The sequence below is a fragment of the Argopecten irradians genome, chromosome 15 (genome assembly GCF_041381155.1).
Source record: "Argopecten irradians isolate NY chromosome 15, Ai_NY, whole genome shotgun sequence".
NCBI lineage: Eukaryota > Metazoa > Mollusca > Bivalvia > Pectinida > Pectinidae > Argopecten > Argopecten irradians.
In genome coordinates, this window is record NC_091148.1 from 13759389 (window position 1) to 13770531 (window position 11143).

The following is an 11143-nucleotide window of genomic DNA, read 5'->3' on the forward strand; positions in this document are numbered from 1 at the left end:
ACTTTTTGTCGTCGCGGATGAATAATTCTACCTTACGTGAAGAGTCATCATTCGCTGTTCAATTGAGTAAGCTCCTCCCACTTTTTGACCGACTTTTATTGAATAATTACGTCACATTCAAATGACGATTTTATTGCATAAAATATAAATGAAAAAAGTCATGTGAGTGTAAATATAGGGATTGGATTGCGCTTTTATGTTAACGCGTCCCATAGAATATATTCTTAGAGGAATTGCTCCATACAAGCATGGTTAACATAAAAGCGCAATCCAATCCCTATATGGAGCAATTCCTCTAAGAATATATTCTATGGGGCGCGTTAGCGCCCCATATTGAATATATTCTTAGAGGAATTGCTCCATACAAGCATGGTTAACATAAAAACGATATCCAATCCCTATATTTACACTCACACGACACGACTTTTTATTTATATTTTATGCAATAAAATCGTCATTTGAAAGTGACGTAATTATTCAATAAAAGTCGGTCAAAAATGGGAGGAGCTTACTCAATTGAACAGCGAATGATGACGCTTCACGTAAGGTAGAATTATTCATCCGCGACGAGACAAAAAAGTTCAATATTTTAGTGTAAAATAAACATGACAAACAAAGTAAATTTCAGAGATAATTTTATTTTATCAGATCAGAACTTTAATATATTCAATTTTGCTGAAAGTTAATATATAGCGTAATAACATAAAGAATTTGTACACGGACACATGTGTGAACTCGGTGACCGTTATTGTGCAGCGAGGCGAACCTGACGCACGCTTACACACTTTAGTTTGCCCAAGTTGTCAAAACACCGATTTTCAAGTAGCTCAATGTGTTTGAGATGTCGTCTGACTTGACGGTATTACATCCTTGGGAGCCATGTGATTATATAATCTACGCTTAGATCCATATCGCCATCGATAGATGAAACAAATTCACTTGTGTTCGATGGATACAATGTATTTGTGGTGACGCGGAACTGTCAACACGTGGATTATTAGCGGTGCATGTTTTATAATACACATGATTAAATACTCAAAGAACAAAGACAAGAGGATATGTTTTATAACTGACCTCTATCAGAGGGTCTCACACCCGTCCACCCCAAAGGCTCGATCGTAGGACGAACATAGGCACAGAGGTAATGTTTACATTTGACACCCATCATTTTTTAACAAAAATGAAAGCACGTCGCCCCGGTCGGGATATTTTTCCGTTTCTTTATACAATTGTTAATTTAAAAATTGTTTGAATCATATATAAATATAAAACATGTATATATTGTTTACATTTTTCCAAAATTCTATGAAAAACAACAATATACACGTAATGTTTCGTCAAAATGTAAACAAAGCCATGTGTTTCTTTTAAAAAAAGTAGTCCTTTTACGTTGCACAGAACATTTCCTTACGCAAGTTCAAAGTTCAATGTTACCATGCAGTTATGGTAAACAAAATCGGCTAGTATTAGCGTATAGTGACCAAGCCTAGCAAGTGTAAATATATATAAATATAAAACATATATGTATTGTTTACATTTTCCCAGAAATTCTATGAAAACAACAAAATACACGTAATGTCTGAAAATGTTAACAAAGTCATTCGTTTCTTTTTAAAAAAGTAGCCCCTTTACGTTACATAAAACATTTTCATACGCACGTTCAAAGTTCAATGTTACCATGCAGTTATGGTAAACAAAATCGTGACGTTGTCCGTGATTACATTTCCACGCAGCCTCGCTTTCAATGCTTTCAAATTTTCTTTATTTCAATGGTCAGAACTGGGAAACGTAAGCAGAACTTGACCGTTGTATTAATATATGAGAACTTTTGGAAGGCCAATGAACGCATTTAGACTGGTTTTCTTTGCCCGACTATTCACTTTAAATATACTATTTTCAAAGACCTTTGATATCATTTCCTTGATGTTTGCTATTAACGCAAATATCATGACTTATAAAGGAAAACACAGGAACAAATTGAACAATGTACTCCATAGGTTGTAGTTCAAGAGAACGAAAATTGAACTTAATACGCAACACCCCATAATTGAATCACATAACGAAACATGTTTCAGAACTTCTGCTTCATTGATATATCACGGTAGGCATCTTATAAACAGACGTGCGTTATTGTTACCTGACTTCCTATAAAAATGTAAATAAAGAATTTTGACTGTTCTCATGTGAAGTTGCTTGTAAAACGTTACAAATATATAAATCCTCAGAAACTATTGCACGCGCTAAATTGTTGACGACATAAACACTGGCGCGCCGAACATATTCTTTCAACAAACGTCTTCCCCACCAGAAGCTGCAATAAGTTTAAGACTGCGGGTCAGGTAAAAACAATTGTTTCATGCCATATCAGTTAACAGTCAAAACTATTTCCTTTCGACCTCCGGCTTTGGGAAATAGTTCATAGGGTTGCTGCCAACGCCTCAGGAAAAGAGTTTTGACTGTTGACTGATATGGTATGAAACAACTGTATACTGTTTATATTCTCGATACTCCATGGGTTACTTGTACTAACGTTATATCCACCCCTAGACTATTTCATAGTAAAAGTGGAGGCAACAGAATGGAACAGGTGATTTAGTCCTTTGATGTCTATGAAAACGGTAAACTTTGGTTGACTGGCTTTGAAGTTTGGCGTCGCTCTCTCTGTGGTCTTCAAATGAAATCTTTGCTGGCTTGTGATTGGTTCAGATTTTTTCTCCTGAACCGCCTTCAGTTTTGCTACGAGATGGTCCAGGGATGGATATAACGTCAGTGATAATTAAAACCCTGGAGTATCGAGGATTGTCTGATCCAGTTATCCTTAGAACACCACTGTGTATAGAGTTAATCATATGTTAATTCCGTTCGGTATCATTTAATCCTGGTTAAGTTATGAAGTCATAGTTATGGCTTTTGAATTTTAGCTCACCATCTGATATGTATTCAAATCGCCTTTCTTCCGTGGTACGTCGTCCTTCCGTCCTTCCGTCGGTTAACAATTCTTGTTACCGCCATTTCTCAGAGTACTGAGGGGATCTCTCTCAAATTTCACATGCAGGTTTCCCTAGGTCCCTAGTTATGCATTTTGGTACCGATCGCTGAACATGATGGCCGACAGGCCGCCATCTTGGATTTGACAATTGAAGTTTGTTACCGCTATTTCTAAGAAAGTACTGAAGATATCTCTCTCAAATTTCACATGCAGGTTTCCCTAGGTTCCTAGTTATGCATTTTGCATTTTGGTACCGATCGCTGAACATGATGAACGACAGGCCGCCATCTTGGATTTTGATTGTTGAAGTTTGTTACAACTATTTCACAGATAGTACAGAAGAGATCTGTCTCAAATTTCATGTACAGGTTCCCCATGGGGTCTAGTTGTGCATATTGTATTTTTGGACCGATCGGTGAGCAAGATGGCCGACAGGCCACCATCTTGGATTTTGATAATTGAATTTTGTCACTGCTTTTTCTCAAAAAGTACAGAAGCGATCTGTCCAAATTGTATTTGTATGTTCCCCTAGGACTTTTGTTGTGCATATTGCTTTTTCGGTCCGATCGAAGTACAACATGGCTGAGAGGTAGCCATTTTGGATTTTCATAATTGAAGTTGGTTACCGTTATAATCTCAGAAAGTATTGAAAGGATCTTTCTCAAATATGATATGTAGTATTATGTAGTAAAAGCAGAGAAAAGATCCCTCTTTCCATTGTCAGACCTAGATCATTCTCTAGTGGGCGCCAAGATCCCTCTGGTATCTCTTGTATATACTGTACTGTGAGGAAATTAATCCTACAATACTACAATACATAGACTTTACAAAGAAACCAAATCAGTTGTTTGGATAACAGATGTAGCTGTAGCTGTAGCTGAATTGTCTTAATGACATTTATTAAAGGTGCTAGAGTAGCAGATCTCGATGATCTGAAATAATGACCGACATTCAATACAAAACAAATCAGACTAATGATGGCGTACATTTGCACTTCTACATAACACTATGTACTAAGGACACAATCACGTCTTCATATTAGTGTTCTGCATAAATCACTTCTTATCAGTTCAACTATATATTTTAAAAGAGATGCTACTATATTTTTGGTGCGAAAATGTTTGTTTTTCCGTGTACATTGTAGATATATTAAATAAAACAAAAATTATATTTTTTTTATTCTTGATAAATATATACATCAATAACGTACATTGGTAGTTGCACGCAGTTATAGGTACTGTGTACCACAACAAATGTAGAGTTTGGGATTTTGACTTGGTTATTGAGGTACCCATCAGCTAGAGGCGCGACGACATTTAGAGTGGACAGGGAAATGGCTAATTATCCCAGTTTTGGTATTGGTATTTCCCGGTCCATCAGGCCATAACTTGGTCGATACTTTGCCAATTGTGTTCATCAAACAAATCTCTTTGGGAATGGAAAGATAAATTATTTCTCTTGAAGTTCAGATATGCGTTCACTAATATATTAGAGCGAGTTTATTTTAAAAAAAATCATGAATTGAACAAATATGCCGATTTTTCTCGTATATTAGATATGATACTACTACTACAATACATATATACACACTGTTGGTTAGAAATTTTGCCAGGTCACTTTTGTATTTGTATTTGAATAGCCATTAAATACATATATGTAACTTATACATTTGTATTAACAATATCAAAAACAATTATTATAAACTTAAAAAACTTTAAACAATTGCATAGAAATATTATAACATTTTGATGCATATTGAAAGCATAGTCACGGAATAAAACAGCAAGTTAATATTGAATACTGGTATTACTAACAGAGTTTTGAGACACTGCAAGAGTGTAATGTACATATATGCCAAGTAAAAAATTGACAGACAGAATAAACACTAACATAGTGTATATTAAAAGTTCATTTAATTATAATAGAAACAAAATTAAATGTTAAGCTAAAGATAACAGATCAAAATAATATGTTAAAAGCATGTGACTATCTACAATGAAGGAAATATGTCAAAGGGGGGCAACTCAGCTAGTTGGATTAGAGTTAATAAGTACACGAACAGATTTGGCCATCACAGATGTCACACGAACAGATTTTGGGCCACCATCACAGATTTCACACAAAACAAACTACACGTAGTTATCAACTATTCCAAGATGTTCCACACCTGGGATGTCACAAAACCTACTAGACATTTTCCCTTAAGTTGAGGTGTTCACCTTTGGAATTCCTTCTTTTCAATATGGCGATATCAATAACATTTGAATAGAATTTAAAAAAAAAAAGAATTTTATTAAAGATTGCTCCATCGCTGACAAATTGATAATTTCTTTCTCTTTTCTTTTTTTTTTTTCTACGCTCTGCGTATCTAACAATAAAAACCAGAGCATACGATTTATTATTTTTTGTCCACTTTCTAGAGTTAGATAAAAAAGTTACCGTTACCTAAAATTTACAAACCATTAAACTCACAAGCTACACCTTACTACAATCTTAAAAGTCATTGAGAGCTACTAATTCTTTAAAACCTTCAGAAAAGTTACAATTAAAATACAAAAATGAAAAATAAAACATGCAAACATAAATTACTTTTCAAGGTTAGAACCAAAATGAAAGAAAAAATAATGAATTAATTGTGCTGCATCCCTAGAAACAAAAAAAGTCCGTGGCAACTATCAGCTAAAACACTCAGGCCAGAGACTAATATGATTAAACTCTTGAAAATATTGGAATGGAAAATTAAATGAAAATTGCAGGCGCATGGCAAAACAAAAACTCAAAGGCACAAACTCTAAATATTTTAATGTTAGTTTTTGTGTTAATTAGGCATATATATATACCCACAACCAAAATTTAATGAATCATTTATGCTCTGTCGGCGGTGGAGCATCTTTAAGAAATAGTATATACCCACAAAATTAAAATATTGTTATGTATCTTAAACATAAAAGTATGTAATGTAGGCATGAACGACAAATCAAATTTAAGAAAAAAAATCGAGCCTTGACGAGCAAACAAAAAAGCTGATTTTTCCATCATAAATATACATGTAAAATGAACTCAAATATAAGAATTGTTTAACCTGTCGTCACATCTTTATTAATTAATTGTTTATTCGCTATAAGGTACGACGTCACAATACATTTTAGCCAATGGAAAACACTCTAGGTTATATTACACTAGTGACATATGCAAAAATGTGACACGAGTGAAGTAGCTGGATATCAGACGGATTGTGTGATAAATACTATTTTGTCAGAAATTTGCATGTCTTCTTCAAAGTTTTCAAAATATTGCAAGTTACAAAAGCAATATATAAAAGATAAGATCCACAATATATAGATACATGAATACACAAATCTAAATTCAAAAAAAATAAATGACGTAATATTGCTATTAATAGGATTTTAACAAGTATCGATTGGAGCATTTGCCTGGCCCATTAGAAGAATAGGTAACAATACACATTATTCCTGTCGAGTTCCCAGTTCAGGAATGGAACCCGGTTTACAGGGAATGAAACGGTAAATTAGTATCGAATATTTGTGCCAATATGGCAAAAGTACAAATTAGTAAATGTACAAACATAGTGTAAACAAAAATATAAAAACAGATATATGTATGCAAAAACAAAAATTGTTATGCATAAACATAAATGGATATAATTTAGGTATGTACGACATATACCTTGAATGTAAGATATAAACGAGTGGTCATTTCATATATGTTGTAAAGCAAATCTAAAAAGTTCTTTTTTTATATTTTGCGAGACCTGACGAACAAATAAAAACGATCTCATATCAAATGAACTCAAATGTATGAAATGATTATCAAACAACTACAACAACCTACATTTTGATGAATCTCTACATTGTCTGACCTCCTTAATGCGTCTGTTTCGTCTGACCTCCTTGATGTGTCTGTAAAGTCAAACCGTCTAGACGTGTCTGTACCGTCTGACCGCCTTGAGTTGTCTGTACTGTCTTACCGCCTTGAGTTGTCTGTATTGTCTGAACGCCTTGAGTTGTCTGTACTGTCTTACCGCCTTGAAATGTGTATTGCCTGACCGTCTTTAAGTGTCTGTACTATTGTCGGGCGGCTTTGAAGTGTCTGCATTGTTTGATTGCCTGATGTGTCTGTATTATCTGATTACCATGATGTGTCTGTACTGTCTAACCGTTCTTGATGTGTCTGCATTGTCTGACCGCCTTGAAGTGTTTGTATTATCTGACCGCCTTGAGATATCTGCACTGTCTGACCACCTTGAAATGTCTGCATTTTCTGACCGCCTTGATGTGTCTGCATTGTCTGGTCGCCTTGAGGTGTCTACTGCATGATCGCCTTGAGTTGTCAGTCTTGTCTGACGGCCTTGAGGTGTCTGTAATGACTGACCAGCTTGAGTTGTCTGTACTGTCTGTACTGTCAGACCGCATTGAGGTGTATGTACTGTTTGACGGACTTGAATTGTCTGTACTGTCTGAAGAGCTTGAGGTGTTTGTTTTTGTCTGTTCACCTTGAGATGTCTGTATTGTCTGGACCAGCTTGAGGTGTGTGTACTGTCTGACCAGCTTGAGCTATCTGTACTATCTGGACGGCCTTGATGTGTCTGTACTGTGAGACGACCTTGAGGTGTCTGTACTATCTGACGACCTCTATGTTTCCGTTCTGGCTGACGGCTTTGAGGTGTCTGTACTATGTGACCACCTTGAGGCTTGTGTGTATTGTCTGACCGCCTTGTTGGTGTCTGTACTGTATGACCAGCTTGAGGTGTTTGTACTGTCTGACCGCCTTGAATTGTCTGTACTGTCCGACGGCCTTGATTGTGTCTGTATGTTTGACCGACCTTGATTTGTTGTTCTGTCTGTTTGACCGTTTTGTTGATTGCTTTGAGGTGTCTGTACTGTCTGAAACAGCTTGACTGTTTGTTTATGTATTTGTCTGACCGCCAGCTTGAGTGTGTTTGTATTGTCTGCACTGTCTGATCGCACTGTAGGATAGCCATCTAATGGTTGTCAACAGTCTGACTCAACAGTCTGACCGCCTTGAGGCATCTCTATTGTCTGACGGCCTTGAGGTGTCTGTACTGTCTGACCGTATTGAGGTGTCTGTATTGTCTGACCATGTGTTTGTTACTTGAAATAGATGTGTGTGTTTTGTCTGACGGCCTTCAAGGGACAGTAATGTCTGATCGCCTTAAGGTGTCTGTTAGTGTTCTGACGGTCTTGATGTGTCATGTTCTGTCTGACGGCCTTGAGTTGTCTGTACTGTCTGACTGCCTTAAGTTGTCTGTACTGTCTGAACTGCTTGAGGTGTGTGGTTTTGTCTGATCGCCTTGAGATGTCTGTATTGTCTGAAAACCTTTAAGTATTTTGCATTGTCTGATCGTCTTAAGGTGTTAACAGTCTGACCGCCTTCAGACGTCTGTATTGTCGCTGATCGCCTGTAGGTGTCTGAACTGTCTGACGGCCTTGAGGTATCTGTACTTTCTGATGGTCTTGAGGTGTCCGTACTGTCTGACAGCCTTGATGTGTCTGTACTATCTAATGGCCTTGGTGTGTCTGTACTGTCTGACCGTCTTGTGGTAATTTCTACTCTCTGAAGGCCTTGAGATGACTGTACTATCTGACGGCCTTGATGTGTCTGTACTGTCACACGGCCTTGAAGTGTCTGTTCTTTCTGACCGCCTTGAAGTGTCTGTACTGTCTGACGGCTTTGAAGTGTATGTTTCTGTCTGACCAGCTTAAATTGTCTGTATTGTCTTATCGCCTTGTGGTGTCTGTACTGTCTGACCGCCTTAAGTTGTCTGTACTGTCTGAACAGCTTGAGGTGTGAGGTTTTACAATCTTTAAGTACCTGCATTGTCTTATCCCCTTTAGGTGGTAACAGTTTGAGACGACCGTGAGGTGCTTGTCCTGTCATGACGGCCTTGAAGTGTCCTGTACTGTGTGAACGCCTTGAGGTGTCTGTACTGTCTGACCCGCCTTAAGGTGTCTGTACCTCTCTGACCGCCTTGAGATATGTGTACTGTCTGACCATCTTGAGGTTGTTCTGATCGGACTTGAGGTGTCTGTATTGTCTGACCGCCTTGAGGTGTCTTGTATTGTCTGACCGCCTTGAGGTGTCGGTAATGTCTCAGCGTTTGTTTTGATCTGCCTTTTGCAGAATGCCAAGTGTGTGTTTTGTCTGGACCGCCTTGAGGGGTCTGTATTGTTCTGACAACCCTTTACGTATCTGCATTGTCTGACCGTGCCTTAAGGTGTCAACAGTCCCTGATCGTCTGTATTGTCTGGTCGCTTGGAGGTATCTGTGTCGTCTGACCACCTTGAGGTATTTGTACTGTCTGTCTGTATTGTCTGACGGCCTTGATGTGTCTGTACTATCTGACGGCCTTGATGTGTCTGTACTCTCTGACGGCCTTGAAGTATCTGTACTGTGCGATCGCCTTGAGGTGTCTGTACTATCTTGAAGGCCTTGAGGTGTCTGTACTATCTGACCAGCTTGAGGTGTCTGTACTGTCTGACCGCCTTGACGTATCTGTATTATCTGACAGCCTTGATTTGTCTGTAGAGTCTGACAGCCTTGATGTGTCTGTACTGTCTGACGGCCTTGAAGTGTCTGTATTGTCTGACCGCCTTGAGGTGTCTGTACTATCTTGACGGCCTTGAGGTGCCTGTACTATCTGACGGCCTTGAGGTGTCTGTATTGTCTGACCGCCTTGAGGTGTCTGTATTGTCTGACCGCCTTGAGGTGTCTGGTTTATCTGACGGCCTTGAGGTGTCTGTACTATCTGACGGCCTTGAGGTGTCTGTATTGTCTGACCGCCTTGAGGTGTCTGTATTGTCTGACCGCCTTGAGGTGTCTGTATTTGTCTGACCGCCTTGAGGTGTCTGTACTATCTGACGGCGTTGAGGTGTCTGTACTATCTGACCGCCTTGAGGTGTTTGTACTATCTGACGGCCTTGAGGTGTCTGTACTATCTGACCGCCTTGAGGTGTCTGTACTATCTGACGGCCTTGAGGTGTCTGTACTGTCAGACGACCTTGAGATGTCTGTATTGTCTGACCGCCTTGAGGTGTCCTGTACTATCTGACGGCCTTGAGGTGTCTGTACTATCTGACCGCCTTGAGGGTGTCTGTATTGTCTGACCGCCTTGAGGTGTCTGTATTGTCTGACCGCCTTGAGGTGCCTTTATTGTCTGACCGCCTTGAGGTGTCTGTACTGTCTGACCGCCTTGAGGTGCCAGTACTGTCTGACCGCCTTGAGGTGCCTGTACTGTCAGACGGCCTTGAGGTGTCTGTAGAGTCTGACGATTTTGGGGTGTCTGTACTATCTGAAGGCCTTGTTGTGTCTGTACTGTCTGACGGCCTTGTTGTGTCTGTACTGTCTGACCGCCTTGAGGTGTCTGTACTGTCAGACGGCCTTGAGGTGTCTGTAGAGTCTGACGATTTTGGGGTGTATGTACTATCTGAAGGCCTTGTTGTGTCTGTACTGTCTGACGGCCTTGAGGTGTCTGTACTATCTGACGGCCTTGAAGTATTTGTACTGTCTGAAGACCTTGAGGTGTCTGTAGAGTCTGAAGGCCTTGTTGTGTCTGTACTGTCTGACGGCCTTGTTGTGTCTGTACTGTCTGACGATTTTGGGGTGTCTGTACTATCTGACGGCATTGAGTTTTCTGTACTATCTGACCGCCTTGAGGTGTCGGTACACTCTGACCGCCTTAAGGTGTTTGTACTGTCTGACGGCCTTGTTGTGTCTGTACTGCCTGGCCGTCTTGTGGTGTCTGTGCTATCTGGTCCTCTTGAGGTGTCTGTACTGTCTGAAGACCTTGAGGTGTCTGTATATCGTGATCGCCTTGATGTGTCTGTACTATCAGACGGCCTTGAAATGTTTGTACTGTTTGACCGACTTGATGTGTCTGTACTATCTGACGGTCTTGGGGTATCTGTATTGTGTGACCGCCTTGAGATGTCTGTACTCTCTGAACGTCTTGAGTTGTCTGTAGTGTCTGACGGCCTTGATGGTTCTGCATTGTTTTTACCACCTTGATGTGTTTGTATTGTCTGACCGCCTTGAGGTGTCTGTACTGTTTGATGGCCTTGATGTGTCTGTACTGCCTGACAGTGTTGAGGTGTGTCTGTACTGTCTGACCGTCTT